The sequence below is a fragment of the Grammomys surdaster genome, unplaced genomic scaffold (assembly GCF_004785775.1).
Source record: "Grammomys surdaster isolate TR1022 unplaced genomic scaffold, NIH_TR_1.0 97, whole genome shotgun sequence".
NCBI lineage: Eukaryota > Metazoa > Chordata > Mammalia > Rodentia > Muridae > Grammomys > Grammomys surdaster.
Window position 1 is genome coordinate 1,761,554 of NW_021604576.1, and position 6,000 is coordinate 1,767,553.

A 6,000-nucleotide genomic window follows, 5' to 3' on the forward strand; every position below is an offset into this window, starting at 1 on the left:
TCCTGCCTCTGAGCAGACTGACTTGACGTTCTGCGAGACGGGTCCCAGTCATTTATTTTGGGTGTTATATGGGATCAGCTGCATCTACAATAGTTTCCCGTTAAGAAGTTTCTGCTTCCCTCAGTCCTCTTACCCCAGTTCAGGTCTCTTCTCATCCCTCATTCTGTTACTTATCACATAGCTTTTGACTCTTATGGCTACTCAGAGGTTATGCTCACGAAATAGAGTGCAAGTATTTGCTGCATACCTGACACAAAGAAGCAAATGGGCAGAAGGGGGTATTTTGGCACACAGTTCACTGGGATATAGTCTGTCATAAAGGGAATAAGTGGTGTTACAGCAGCTCATGGCTGTGGCAGATATGGCTCACATCCATATAGAGCAGGAAGGAGAGAGGAATGCTGGCATTCGTGTGACTTTTCTCTTTTCCCCACTTTGCTCAGTATGGATCCTCACCCAAGTGGATGAGGCTCCTACACTTACCATGTGCCTTCCCTCCTTATTTAAACATAAAAAACATCCTTGCAGACATGACCAGAAATGTGTTTCCCATGTGATTCCAAATCCAGGAGAGTCGACAATGTTGATTAAACACACACAGAGAGAGAGAGAGAGAGAGAGAGCGATAGGCAACAGATGCTATCTGTGCTCAGCAAGGAGCATCACAATGCCCCAGATCATTCATGCTTGGATCATAGAAAGTATCACAGTCTCACTGGCTAATCCACAGCAAACAAAGGTGTCTTAGTTGTGGAGGGTAGGGAGACCAAATCAAGACTAAGAGTCTTCAGTATTAGGTGAGGGTAAAGTATTGGGTTTCTTTGGTGATTTTCATGCAAACGCCCAACTAAAGAGAATTCTTGTGTCTTTATTATTTTCTAAGTATTGTTAATTTCATATACTTTGAGCACCCCCCCACACACACACACTTTATGCTGACCACCTTCCATGCCATCACAGGTTTTAGCCTGAAATCTTAACTGAATAAACTTTCTGTGTGTAACAGTGAGGCAACTTTCCTCTTAGTGACAGGAAGCCCTCTAAAATCAAACACTTTCTAAGCACAGAACAGGAGCCTTCTGCAATGACAGCATCATGGTTGGACCAATTCAGCCAGAGGGAGCAGTACCTGCTTGCTGCTAAGGTCTGCTGACTATATTAGATAGGGGATGTGTCAGATGGCAGTGACCTATCATATCAAGACTCAATGGAAGGTTAAATGCCTCAGCAAGACTAAACCCTTAATAAGTGGGAACCTCATAGGCAATGTCACCAAGCCTCTCTGGTTTGTTAAACATATGCGTGTCTATGCTTTGCTCCAATTCTTAACCAGCACTTTCTTTCTGACTCCTCTCTTGTCAACCAAGGGTTAATGTGGGTTTCCTCCTGCCACAGTTAATTTACTGTTCAGTGCTAGCAGAGGCTGGGAGAGAGTGGATTGTAGGGAAGAAAAGGAAAAGAAAAAGGTTTCTTCTGCCTTTGTGCTTTAGTCCTGGAGGAAAACCAGAGCAGACTAGCTAGAAGCAGAAGAGGTGAACCTGGGGCCAAAGAACAGATGGAGGGTGAGGAGGGCAGAGGCAGATTCGCTGGAAACACAGGGGGATGAAGGAAATACAATGTCAGAATATTAAGGAAATGGTAGACTACATGGAGAAAGAGGGAAAGAGGGGGAAGGGGAGGGAAGGAGGGAGGGAGGGAGAGAGAGAGGGAAAGAGAGAGAGAGAAAGAAAGAGAGAGAGAGAGAGAAAGAGACGAGAGAGAGAGAGAGAGAGATCTAACAAAGAAATTAGAATCAGAAAGTGATCATGGAAAACCAAAAGAGAATACAAAGTAAAGGAACCATACACAGTTTTTTATGTAGTTCTTTGCTTCCCCTGAGAATCTTTTTTCTTGAGTAGTGAGAGAAGCAAGAAGAGAATGTTGGTTAGTCCACTAAGGTGATCTTCAAAATACATCCTTGCAGGTTATCCCAGAGGTGCATGCTCTCTCGCAGGAGTACCTGATTCTCTGTAAAACTGTGTCATTGCTCCTGCTTTGTCATGAAACTAAGAACTTCCTTCCTTTCCTTTATTGATTCTTGGTGAATTTCCCATCATGCACCCCAATCCCATTCATTTCCCCTTACCATTTTATCTGCACTCCACCCATGCAAATTTCCCACAACAGAGGGAAAAAATCCCATTGTAGAAACTGTAGTGTGTCACAGTGTGTCTCACAGTATGTTCTTTTGACTATATTTCTTTGCTTTCAATTGTTTGATGTAATGATTTGTTGGTCGGGTACAAGGCCTCTGGTTTCCTCTACACTGTCAACCCTGGAATCTCACTGGGACTCCTCTTGGATACTCTATTGTTTGTTTGCCTGTTTCATGGAGATCCTGTAGTTCAGGATCTGCAGGACTGGCCCCTTCAAGCACTCTAGTAGTTCATTGATGGAGTTGATGGGGTGAGCCAGTTCAAAGCAGCTCTCCTGCACCCAGACCATCAGGGCAAGCTCTCCTGCCCTGTCCCATCTGGCTCATCCAATGTCACCACCAGCAAGGGGCAGTTCATCTACACCATGCCGTCAGGACCCACTGCTGATGCCTGGCTGCTGTAACAGACAAGGTACAGGGCCAGTTCTCCTATTCTCATGATCCCAGAGCCAACTCTTCTGCTTGTTGTAAGTGATGAGGAACTAGAGAGGGGAAAAGCGCATCTTTTCTGCTCTCAAACCTTCTGGGCAGGATCATCTACAAGCCTCACATCCAGAGGCAGCTCAACTTTTTCTTCTTTCATTAAACCAAAGCCAACTCGTCTACCTTCACTGGGTGGTTAGGGGAAAAGGGAGGCAACCATACTTCAAACAAGAGGCAGGGCCTGCTCTCTTGCTGTGATGACCTGGAGTCAGCTCTCCTGCCTGCTATAGGTGGCAAGCCTGGAGGGAACCATCTCTCCCTAGCCCATGCCACAGCATGACGGAAAAGTCATGGGGCTAGCTCTACCATGAGCATGCTCTCAGGTAGCTTACCTGTGTCCTCTCCACCGGGATCAGCTTAATGTGCAGCACAGGTGTGTACAGGGCCCACTGTCCTGAGTGTGTTGCAGCTGGTAGGGTGCAGGGCCAGGTCTCCTGCTCTCAGAGGTGGTAAGGGACAAAGGGGAAAGAGTGGATAGCTCTCTAATCTATGCCACTGCACAGAGGACTAGTGACAAGTCCAGCTGTCCCACACTCATACACTAAGGATCAACTCACTAGCAACTCCCACAACCAAGCTCAGATCTACTGTGCTTCCTTGGAAACATGCTTGCCTCTCTCCACAGTGCTGCAGTTGTTTAGGGATAGGGGTAGCTCTTCTGTTCTTACACCACAGGGACAGTCCCCAGATGTCCAGGCAATGGGTGGGGCCACTTTTGCACAGTCCTCCGATATCAACAAGTGGCAGCCCATATCAAGGATGTCTATCTGGCCTTTGGTGTTAGCAGACCCTTACCTGCACACAGCTACAGACCCACACATGGCCCCTGGTGGCAGTACAGACCAGGATCCCACCATAGCCTTAGATGGCATCACTGGGTACTCACATCAGGCTGTTCCTCCCTACCCTCTAGTCTCTAGTTCTGTCCCTCTTCCCTGTGCCCACATCCTTCTGTTTCTCTTTCTTTTCGATTTCTCCACCATTTACTTGCTCCTCTTTGTGGCGCCCAGGGTGTTTGAGTGTCTGGGCTCCCAGGAGTGGTCTCAGGAGTGCTATGCCTGCCTGAGCATTATGGCACCAGGCAGGGTTCATCTCTCGATGATTTGCTTGTCCCCAAGGCCTGTGTGGCACTGGACTGGTGGTCATCTCAGGCTACCTCCCTGTTCACACCTCATAGCACTAGACTAATGGTTATCTTTGACTTGCTCCTCTTGTCGGACCCCCAGGTATAGTCCCATGTATGTGTGAGGGTGTGTGTGTGGTGGGGATCATTTGTCTCAAGCTCACTCCTGCCTGAGGCCTGAGGTTCCAGGCTGGGTTTTTCTAGTCTCTGGCTTGCTCTGGCCATGCCAGATTTGTCTCTTTTCTGACTCACTCTCAGTCTGGGAGCCCATCCAGCCCTGTGCAATACTAGACTGGTGGTCTTCTCGGAGTAGCTCCCTGTCCTGCCCCCCTGACCCCTGACTGATGGTCTTCTTGGGCTTGCTTTTTTCAGAGAATGTTAGGGTACTAATCATTCAGATGTTCATAGATCAGAACACTGAGCATAGACACACCTTCTCTGCTTTTTGCCACCTACAGATGCACATGTGACACAGCAGCCATGCCTGCAACTCCTCTAGGGGCAGGAAATAAAGATTTCTTAATCTTTGTTTATTCTCAGGCCAAAAGGCATACATACCTTTTGATGCTAGTGACTGGACTGCACTCATTTCTATCAATAAACAGCAAAAAAAAAAAAAAATGTGCTGATTGCTAGGCTTACAATAATGAGACTTACTGGCTTTGTTTAAATGTGATGGGCTATTCATCACAAAGAAACTCAGGTAAGTATTCTTTCCTGTAGTTTGTGGCTTTCACTAGCTTTTCAGGAAGCAAACAAAAACAAGGTAAGCCTCATTCCTAAACTTCAGCTGTAGCCTAAAATGTGGCACTAAACAACAGGGAAGCAGCTGTGGCCATCAACAGAAGTGCAAATTCTGATGGAAGCATCCTAGCTCAAGGAGTCATCCTTTTAAAACTCCGAGATTTCTGTTGTCTTCCTTGTCTTCATCATTCATCAATGGCATCTTGTTAAATGTCTCATCTCTCCCCTTTGTTGTTTGCTCTTTGTATTTCTTGTCAGATTCACTGACACATGGACCTGTGCTAAAACCCATCAATGTCCTCGTTGTGCTATATTTATAGGCACAGAGGTGTTGTCATCTGTTACTATGCCAGTGATTGCTCTCCATGTCTCATCATGCCCCTCCCATCACTTATGTGTGGCTCACTGTGGAAGGAAAGCTTTTATTGTTTCTTGTCCTAAGGAAACAGTCTCATACACTCATTAGTAAAATATATCAGCAAATATTAAGAGCTTTATGGTGCATACAGAGTGGTTTTTAAGAGTTAGATCTTTTCATGAATATTGACAACTTTTGCATCTTCAAGTAAGATAAAGACTTGTCTAAGATTTCTGACTTAAAGCACAGCACAAATAAAACTAATTAATCCTAGGGGCAAAAGAACTTGTTTTTGGACATAGCTCACAAAGTATCTTGGCTGTCAGTTTGGGGCTAAATGTAAACCTTGAGTCAGGGGTTTAAATTCATTTACTCCTGGCAAAATATGACTTCCTGCTTCTAAGAATAAAGGCTTGAAAAGTCTTATTAAAGGAAGGCTCCAAAAAGACTTCTTAACTTCAAACAGGTCTTACAAAACAATGTTCTGATGAGTTAAGTGCACATGAATTAGAAGCATATGTATTAAATTTCCCTTAAAATACACATGGGTTTAAAAATTAAGGGTGGAAGGGAGTCTTGGCTAAAATCTATTTTAGGTTTGCCTAAATCCAAACCATTCGAAAAGTAATGCTAGGAAATGGGATAAAAGAATGATTAAAATTCTTAAACAGTTTGGAGAAACAAGGATGTTTTATTTTATTTTTTAATGATTTAAGCTTGGTTCAGTAAAAAATGCTGAATTTATTTAAAAGGAAAAAAATTTAAATGATTGGAAAAGTGCCTGGGAGCAAGATATGTTTTCTGAAAACTACAGATCCTTGAGAAAAAGTTGGAAGATCTTGACAATCTTAAATAAGGCGAGACAGACTGGAGAAATGAAATTCAGTTCATGGGAGCTGTGACTTTGAACCTGCTCCATTGCTTCTGTTCAACCTAGAAAGACAATGAACAACAAAATCCCCACAAATACATTCTTTCTCTTAGTCTCACCCATTGTTGATCTCATTTGTGTAAACACACACACACACACACACACACACACACAGAGAGAGAGAGAGAGAGAGAGAGAGAGAGAGAGAGAGAGAGAGAGAGAGAGAG

At 44.5% G+C, this 6,000-nt stretch overlaps 1 non-coding gene and 1 pseudogene across 1 annotated transcript; one reads left to right on the forward strand and one right to left on the reverse strand.

The window, feature by feature from the left end:
* LOC114631564 overlaps window positions 1-6,000 on the forward strand; it is a 57,238-nt pseudogene that overhangs the window by 12,837 nt on the left and 38,401 nt on the right.
* LOC114632816 lies at window positions 4,175-4,306 on the reverse strand. The gene has a single exon (XR_003713135.1). It is a non-coding gene; the product is annotated as a small nucleolar RNA SNORA17 (small nucleolar RNA).